This window comes from Scyliorhinus torazame, chromosome 6 (genome assembly GCF_047496885.1).
Source record: "Scyliorhinus torazame isolate Kashiwa2021f chromosome 6, sScyTor2.1, whole genome shotgun sequence".
Taxonomy (NCBI): domain Eukaryota; kingdom Metazoa; phylum Chordata; class Chondrichthyes; order Carcharhiniformes; family Scyliorhinidae; genus Scyliorhinus; species Scyliorhinus torazame.
This window is the reverse complement of record NC_092712.1, coordinates 260,572,299-260,582,090: the sequence shown is the minus strand read 5'-3', so window position 1 is coordinate 260,582,090 and position 9,792 is coordinate 260,572,299. Positions and strand designations below refer to the sequence as shown.

Here is a 9,792-nt window from a genome sequence, read left to right as displayed (position 1 = left end):
GCTCTGTACCTCAGATCTGAGTCTTAGCTCCCAACGAGCCACCGTCAGCTGCCACAAAACAGCTGGCAGGACTTAAATGGGCACATAACCCAGGCCTGCATCACAATTGGGGAAAGGCTATGTAACCTGCCCTCATAATGAAAACCATGAGAACAATCAGCAAGGGTGGACAAAATACAGCAAACTGGTACAAGTCGTGCACCTGTGACTGAGAAAGCAATGAGGACAGAGTTTAAGTGTGTTCAGCAAATCTATCAACTTTCCCAAGATCATCAGAGCACAGGAATACTGTGCAATGGGGATGTGTTCATAATTGAAGAGAAAGTCAGAGAGGAGAGTCTTTCGGGTAGATTTCTGACTTAACTGTGAGTAGGTGAACAAAGTCACTCTTTAATTGTTCAACACACACCAAAATTAACCGGCTAAAGCATTTCAATTGGAGAGCAGTAGGATTTAGAACCATAGAATTTAGAGTAGATAAGAGGACCCAGCTCCAGCGGGATAATCAGACAGTTTAGTGAGAGGGCTGGATTCTCCGTCACCCGCCACCAGCAGCCGAGTTCCCAATACGGCAGAGAATACAGCATCGGGATTGGTGCCGGGTGCCGATCCCGTTTTGATGTTCCGGTACCCTGCTGCCGTTGGGTTTGAGAGAGCTTCCAGGCAAGGGTCTCTCTTATGGGGGGGGGGGGGGGACGTCCAGGCAGGGGTCTCTCTTATGGGGAGGAGGGGGTGCTTCCAGGCAGGGGTCTCTCTTATGAGGGAGGGGGGCTTCCAGGCAGGGGTCTTTCTTGTATGGTGGGGTGGGGCTTCCAGGCAGGGGCCTCTCTTATGGAGGGAGTCTCTGGGTTTGTTGCAGCTCTTCACAATTAGTTTGTGAGAATGAGATTGGAGCGTATAGTTGGTTGTGTTTGTTAACTGTGGGTTTTGAGGATAGGGTATCGTATTTTACTGTTACCATAGGATGTTTTGAAGTGGAGAGGGGGGGGGGGGGGAGGAGGGGTTTTGGGTTAGTTTGCTGATGGTGTTTGTAGGTTCTTGTTTGTCTAATTATCTGTTTGGCTCTGTGGCTATCATGGGTGGACCTCTTTTCCTTACCTTTCCAGTGTCCCTTGTTTGTTATTTCTCTTTGGGAATGGCTGACTCTGGATTGAGGGAAGGTGGGAGACCTCCAATTTGTTCGATTACCTGGAATGTTCGGGATCTGGATAGCCCAGTAAAATGGTCGAGGGCATTCGCCAATCTTAAGGACCTAAACTCCGATCTTTTCTTGCAGGAAACCCACTTGCATGTCAAGGACCAGACCAGGCTACATAAGAATTAGGTTGAGCAGGTTTTCCACTACAGCTTTAATGGCAAGGCCACGCCAATTTTAATTCATAAGAATACAATTCTCTTCTGAGATTATATCTGATCCTAATGGTCATGTTATTGTGTGTGGCTCCCTGCTGAACGCTTGGTAGTCATGGTTAATGTTTATGCCCCTAACTGGGATGACACAAACTTTATCAATTCTCTTTTGAACTCTCTCCCCAGCCTTGCTTCGCACCAGATGATTCCAGGTGGTGATCTGAACTGTGTTTTGGACCCAAGATTAGATTGTTCCAAACCAACATCTCTGGTCCCATCCAGGGTGGTCAGGGCTTTGTCCTCTTTTATGGTGCAGATGGTGGTAGGGTTTGGATTCCAGGCACGTTTTACACCCGAACGATAAAGATTTTTCTTTTTTCGCATGTCCACCATGCATACTCCCACATTGACTTTTTAAATTTTCAATAGAGTTCTCCCTTGTAGTTGCAGCTGGGTACTAAGCGATTGTTCTGTCTGATCACGCCCCACATTCTGTTGATCTACTGTTAGAGTCTGGCCCTGCCCAACGCCCACCCTGGAGACTAGATACCACTCTGTTGTCCAGACAACAAATGTTGTGAGTGCTTGTCTACCTCCATAGAGGATTTCATTAAAATTATACAATCCAGACTCAATTTCTCCATCCACATTTTCTTAAAAGACGTATATGCTGAAAACGGAGAAGTTGGTGCAGTAGAGGCTGGTGGACCCCATCCTAGAAGTGGACCACCAATACTCGCTTCCCAAACCCCGGAGCTACTTACACACAGGACAAAGTTACAAATCCAATTCGAATTGGTGTCCACTGGTCAGGCTGTGCGTCAATTACAACATTCCAGGGGTATTTCTTACGAGCATGGAGAGAAGGCCAGTTATCTTCTGGCTCATCAACTCAAGTGGCAAGCTGCCTCACGTGAGATCCCTAAGATACGTAATAAGGACGGACGGCAATCTTTTTTCCACCTCTCTCCAGGTCAATGCCGCTTTTAGGTCTTATAACTGCAACCTGTATGAGCCAGAAACCCCTCCTCAGAGGATGAGCCTTATTGACCAGCAGCCAGCCATGGAGTCTAGATGTTAGCCGGAGGCGGTATGGATATGGGACTCTCGCAGGATGAAGGCATCATGATAACTGTCTGGGAACCGAGCTCAGACCTGCAAGATGCACTTCCTGTGGTCTCAGAACAGCTGAACCTTCATTGAGTAGAAGCCCTTCTGTTCATGTATTGATCTGACTGGTCTGTTGGTGCCTTGATGGCTACATGGGTACAACTGATAATGTTGACGACCTGGGGGAATCCACTGGTGACCACAAAGCCCAATGCCGTCTATGCCTGTGCTGGCCAAACTGTGTCAAAATGTTTGTAGCCTCCTTCGCTCTGAAATAAGGCATCTGTGATCTGTCTGTTGGCATGATGAGCTGCTGACTGAAAGATGCCACCCAGCTCCTGACGCCGGAATGACCGTAATGCATACAAAATCAATACCATGGTTGCCAGCTGCAGGTAGAGGGCTGCCATGGATCTGCGAGGATGCTGTGGACTAGACCATGGCGGCTGAGGCAAACTGATGGATTGGCACTGGTGCCCTGTCATTAGCAGGTGGCTGACTCATGGCCAGTACGCATGATATCTTAATTGGTGCCTTCTTCCTCTTGCAGCTCCTCTGGTCTCCTCCTGACCAGGAGGGGAGGGTACATCTGCTGAAATTCCTCCTTTCCACTCCCTCAATTGATGCTTGTTGGTTAACCAGGACTTTCTCTGCCAACCCCTGCTGCCCAAGCGATATTGGCATCCTCACATCTCTCTCGGGGTGCCTACCTCTCACAGATGACAAGTACAAGCTCTCTGTCCCAGACATGGCAACTCTTTGCCACTGGTTGTGAAGCTGAGCTTTATTCTGTAAAAGGATCATTGTCTTGCAACATTCACTCTGTTTCCCTGTCCACAGGAGGCCTGTGACTAGTGGCTGTCTGCCTTAGGGGCCAGTGCTGGGCCCATTGCTGTCTGATATCTATATGAACGAGTTGGATGAGAATGTACAAGGCATGATCAGTAAGTTTGCAGATGACACTAAAATAGGTAGTATTGTAGACACTGAGGAAGGTTATCAAAAATTCCAGCAGGAACTTGATCAGGTGGGGAAGTGGGCCGAGAAATGGCAAATGGAGATCAATACAGATAAGTGTGAGTTGTTGCATTTTGGAAGGTCAAATCAAGGTAGGACATTCACGTTGAATGGTAGGACCTTAGGGAGTATCGTGAAACAGAGGGACCTTGGAGTTCAGGTGCACGGTTCTCCAAAGGTGGAGTCACAGGTAGATAGGGCAGTAAAGAAGGCTTTTAGCATGCTGGCCTTCACCAATCAGGGCATTGAGTATAGAAGTTGGAAAGTTATGTTGCAATTGTACAGGACGTTGGTGAGGCTGCACCTGGAGTATTGTGTTAGTTTTGGTCGCCTTGCTATAGGAAAGATGTTATTAAACTGGAGAAAGCGCAGAAGAGATTTACAAGGATGTTGTCAGGACTCAAGGGACTGGGTTATAGGGAGAGATTGGAGAGGCTAAGACCTTTTTTTTGAGCATAGGAGACTGAGGGGGGTGATTTTATAGAGGTGAATAAGATCATGAGAGGCGTGGATAGGGTGAATGAACTCAATCTTTTCCCCATGGTTGGGGAATCGAGAACTAGAGGGCATAGTTTAAGTTAAGGGAGGAAAGAATTAATGGGAACCTGAGGAGCAACCTTTTTTATACAGAGACATGTCCTTATGGTAATTTGAGGTCTTTCTACCTTCCTCCAGTTCAGACGGGATCCTAATAGTACTCAGAGGCAGTGATGGAGGCTTTCCTCTTCCATTCATCAGAAGAATCTGTCAGTGAAATTGGCAGTTTATGTAAGATAGCTGTTTTTTTATGTGGACTTGGCACTTGTCTGAGCTGTTAATGCTATTGGGTTGAAAAACCTGTTTGGGTGGGAGTGAGCCATTTTCGGAGGTTGCTCAGGGGAATAATAGTCGTTCAACATTTTGTGCCTTTAGAGTTTTAGACAGTCAGAGATTGATCTCCTCGCTTGTTCTTTAAGCATATTGGACTTCACAGTTGACATAATTGGAATGGAACACTCACCGTGGATTACAAGCAGCAACCTTGGAATGAAAGCAAGATCTAACTTTGTTGTATCCGCCGTGCAATGAAAAATTCACACCGACTTGGACCTTGACCTCCAGAAATAGGGTGAAATCTTGTTTATTGATTTTTCCTTATGTTCATTTGGCAATCACTTTTTTCTTTATTGTTTGTTGATTCCAACATGGATCGTAAAAACAATTGATTCAAACCTATCTGAGCAGTGCTTTTAAAACTGGACAAGGGCAAGGGTACAAGAGGTAACATCAAAGAGGTGACAACATTTTATAACCAAATCGTGAGTCCTCTGCGAGATCTGCTGAAGTAAATATTTCAGGGACCCTGCACCCTAAAGAACTTGAGACCATTTTCAAGCAGGTGGGACATATAAACTTAATGACTGAGCGAGCGAGCGAGAGAGAGAGAGAGAGACATGAAGGTAACCTTTGAACTTCTGAAAGTTTACTGGGAGGAGATCAATGTAAGGAAAGTAGTGCTGGAAAAACACAAAGTCGATTGGATGATTGATGCAGCACTTTGCAGACCATCGCTTCCTGTTTGACAGGTTGCCCCTGACACTTTGTACATTAAAGGGCGGCAATGGGGCAGCACGGTGGCACGGTGATTAGCACTGCTGCCTCACAGCGCCGTACCCGGGTTATTCCGGCCTCGGGTGACTGCTGTGTGGAGTTTGCACATTATCCCCGCGTATGATCTCTCAGGTCAACCCTGTGGTGTCGTAGCCCCTTTAAGGTGTGTTTCCCAGGAAGAGACCATGTGACACACTGGTCCAATGGGGAGCGAGTTGGAGACTTCTCTGGACATGTTCCAGCTGTCGGAAAGAAGTTAAGAACTTTGTTTCCTTGCTCTGTAATGGGCATGACTCTTTTGTGAATAAACCTTTGCTAGTCCACCAACCCGAATTTGTGCCTTACCATGCTACACAACATTGGCGACAAGAGTAAATTGGAAGACCTCCGTGGACAGCTGCAATTCAAGACCAGACTACTATTGGACCTAGGCCACAGCAGCAAAATGTGACTTAAGCATGCCTTTGACCGGGAACCCTGGACATTTTGATCCCAACGTGAGATCAATATATTGAGCGCCTTCAATTATTCTTTAGAGCCAATGGAATAAGGGGGAAGGAAAAAAGCAGAAAATTCTCTTGTCAGTATCTGGAGACCGAACATACTACTTGATCCGGAACTTAATTTCTCAAGAGGCCCCTGATACTAACCATTTTGAGCAATTGGTGCATTAGTAAAGGAGCACCTTCATCCCAAACCATCTGTAATCACGCAATGGTATAAATTTAACTTAACTAGCAGGATCCTGGGAGAATCTATCACGGAATTTGTGGCCAGATTGAGACAGCTGACTGAACAGTGCGATTTTGGAACCATACTCTAAGATATGCTCAGAGACAGACAAGTCTGTGGTATGAACAATTTTACCAAACAGAAAAAGCTGGCTGAAACAGGTGTTACATTGGCCAAAGCCATGGAGATTGCACAAGCTATGGAGAGTGCTGAGAAAGACAGTGCATGCAGTATTGAGAGGTGAATAGTCTTGGGGAGAAGCTCCTACTGAGCTTGGCGTGAGTGTGGAGGACTGCATAAGCAGGAGCAGTGAACAAGAGAAGGACAGACGATGGGGTCAGTCGACCCGGAGATGGGAAGGGTGTTCCTGGTGCGGGGGAGAGCACCATCATGCAGTGTGTAGATTTAAGAGCTGTGTGTGTTTCGAATGCAACCAGAAGGGCTACATTGCATTCATGACAGAGAGAGGAAGAACCGATGGGGCGGTAAACAAAAAGAAAACAAGTCCAACTCAAGTGTGTAATATAATATAAAGAGCGACTTGCAGAATGACTCCGAAGACAGGTCCGTGGTATTACAATTAAATCATGTAAGTATATATTGTAATGATCCTTCCTGTTTGTTCCTGTTTATTCCCTTATTTTCCCTTTCTTTTCCTTTGCTGTTACATTTTTAATCCATGGATGTTCAATGGACATGTGTCTTTAAGGAAAGTGGCCTGTGCCTTTAATTCAAACAGAAGAATCCAGAAAAGGCTGTGCTGGTTTAAACTTGAGATTGACCAATGACAGAGATTGACTGGGAATCAGTTTGATTGATGTGGCTGGTGGCCAATGAACTGGCCCAAAAGGTTTTGCGCTATCTGGTAACAGGTGGTGATTGGATCTGATCCCACTGAAATGGTTCAGAGACCTAAGGAACTTTCCGTTCCGTTTTGGCAGATTAAGGGGGAGACCCACTCACTTTCCATTCCATTTTTCTCCAAAAATACTTGGATTCTCCGTAGCCCTACCCTGAAATCGGGATCGGCGATGGGGCGGAGAATGGGTTCCGATGCTAGATTCAGGGCAGGCGTCGGTTTGACGCCGGTTGCCAATGCTCTGCCCCCTCCAACTCGTTGTCATCGGGACTCATGCCGAGCGCTGTCGCAAGGCCGTTGGCGCGTCATCAGCCTGATGGGCTGAGTTCCTGATGGTGCGGGCAACGTGTGCTCCCAATGGTCGGGAACCTGGCGTGTCGGCTGCGGACAGTTTCCAGCATCGCCACACTCATCCGGGGCTGCTCCTAGGACTGGGGGAGTGGCGGGGGGGTTGCCAGGCCGGGGTGGGCGGGTTAGTGTTCCAGCACGGCCGGCGCTGTGTTTTCCGGCGCAGCTCGTCAGGCCTGCGCATGCGTGGCCCGGGATCCGGTGATACCGCGGTCATTTTCTGCACGATCTGTGGGTGTTCCACGTGGCGCTGGTGTTAGCCCTTCACTGGTTCCGGAATCAGTGAGGGGTTTGCGCTGATTTCCCTGTCGTGAGTCACCCGCGGATTCTCTGTCGGTGCCGGCACATAGCCTCAGGAACAGAGAATTCCTCCCTGAGTTTCTGACCTGGCAGAAAGGCTGGATTAATCGGTTTATATGAGAACCATTACAGGCTGTGCAGGAAAGGTTCAGAATCTGATAACTCTCACCAAAAATATCCATCTAATTGTCACCAAAAGGCCAGTGTGACAACCAACTCGCTCTTCAGAAAAGGCTGGTGTGAACCAGAAAAGGAAGCAAAGTTTGATGTGAAGCAAGGGGCCTCTCCAGGAGAAGCTGTGTGTAATATTACTAATTGTGTAATACCATTGCAGGCTGTAAACCAGAGACTTGAATCCACAAGCATACTGTGAGGAAACTGAATCACTATTTGAAGCAAAAACTCTTATCTTTTGACCTTCACCCTTATTATTTCACCCCTTTCCACCCCTCTCTGTGTTTGTTTGCCTTGTGTGTGTGGGTAGAGGGTGGGGTAGTTAAAGAGGGTGGTAAGTGAACTTGTTATTCAGTTGCATTTGCTGCATATTTCATCATCCTTGTTATAAATGAACAGTAATTATGTTTCAATTTACAAAAGTGGCTGTAATTATTGGGCAGACAAGGGCGAAAGATTTCGGGACTTTTTATAAGAATTATTGGTTAATTCACTTGTGTTGTAAGTCCAGGGCATATGGGACTGGAATTGACCTCACACTTGCCCAGGGTGGCCTAACAGTATACGTCAGCCCCCATCGTAATTGAGTTGTTGGTCAATGACATTCCACTCCTCATGGAAGTAGACATTGGAGATTTTGCCACTGTGATGGGAGAACAGAGGGATTAATATTTAAAGGGTGCCCCCTAGGAAATGAAGTTGAAAGACACCTTTGTGAGGTTAACTACATATACAGGAGAATCTTTAAAAATATTGGGGACTACATCCCCGCCCGTGATGTACCGTATCAATCAACTCAACTACCTATCACCATTGTGAAGGGCCGGGGCCCCAGCCTATTGGGACAAGACTGGATGAGCCAGAGAAAATTAAATTGGTCAGAAATAGATTCCAAGAGGCTTTAAGAAAATACCAAGTGGTCTTTCACAATGAACTGGGAAAATTGCAGGGTGTCAAAGCCCTATGCTAATTCAAACTTCAATCCCAAATCTTTTAGATCTTGGCCGGTGCCCTACGCTTTGCATGAATATTTTGAGATGGAGCGGAAGTGGTTAGAAGATTGAGGACCTAGACGCAATGTTAGCAAGAGGACAAAGATTTACCAAACTCGGACTCAGCCCACGTGTACCAGCAGTTGGAGCTGGATGAGGATTCAAGGAAGTATGTGATGATGAATGCTCACAAGGGTCTGTACCAGTATACTCAGTTGCTCTTTGGCGTTTCATCAGCCTATGCCATTTTCCAGTGAACCATGGAAAGTTTGCTGCAGGATATATCCAAGCTCCCCCTTGTCAGCGGTGAGAAGCTGCGGCGCGAGTCAGGGAGATCAGACGGCGAGGGAGTCAGTAATGTTGAAAAGCTCGTGTGGGCTCATTTTCAGTACTAAGTGCCGTTGAATACGGGCTGCAATCTCTCCAACATGGCCGCCGAGAAACATCCCACTAAACAGGCCCAAAATAACACTTAGAAATGTTGCAGTTGAATTGCACCCTATATCACACTTTGGGTGGGAATTGGGCAATCGAGATCTGAATTGGTGGTAAAGCCAGGCCACCACCAGGGTCCACAGGAACAGTCCCTGACTGGTTAAGTGTATAATGGCATTTCCAAATTCCTCCAGTAAACCATGTGAGTGTGTGCTGGGCCTGAAAGGGCAGGGGAGGGAGCAGGCTGGAAGTAATAGAGGCTCCTCTCCATGTGCTTCATTGGCTGAAGATGGATAGATGGATCCTCAGACCTTTAATGGTGACAACAACACTGCATGCTGAAGCATCTCTGCGTAGAAAAAGGTTTGATGTGACTTGACTGAATATAAAACCTGAACCAAACTTTATAACTAGCATGTTGTGAAGAGTGTAATAATTTCAGATATATTGTATTATAGGTATTTGATGCAGTAAAGGTTAAAAGCCTGGGTTAGAGTGTGTTTGACTGCTGTAGTCATGTTTTAAAAGAGATACTGGTTTGAAACGTAAGTATATTTTGGGAGCCAGGTGTGCAATTAAACCAGCGTGGCAGACTTGGGCTAATGCAATTTTGTTAGGATTAAGGGGGCTCTCTGGAGTTAATTAGACTTCAGCTTGGTAAGATGATGTCGTTGCTGGGTGGAGCTAAGGCATTTTTGCAGAAAGCAGTTCAGTTGTGAGCTGAATGAAGCTGTGACCAGACGTGAGCAGTGTTCTCTCACTGCAGTTCAGTTAAAATCGATTAACAGTCTTTAAAGTAGCGCAGACCTATGTGAGAACAAAGGGAACTGAAACCAGCTGAAACGGCTTCATAAGACATACAGCCAGAGTTTCTGCATGGTTCTG

The 9,792-nt window shown here is 46.5% G+C and overlaps 1 long non-coding RNA gene across 1 annotated transcript in view; it reads left to right on the top strand.

Moving 5' to 3' along the window:
• The first annotated feature begins 244 nt into the window (after positions 1-244).
• Positions 245-9,792, top strand: part of LOC140425806 (uncharacterized) — a 104,510-nt gene continuing 94,962 nt past the window's right edge. Inside the window, exon 1 of the long non-coding RNA XR_011948020.1 lies at positions 245-365. This is a non-coding gene — a long non-coding RNA (uncharacterized lncRNA). The remainder of the gene's footprint in view (positions 366-9,792) is intronic.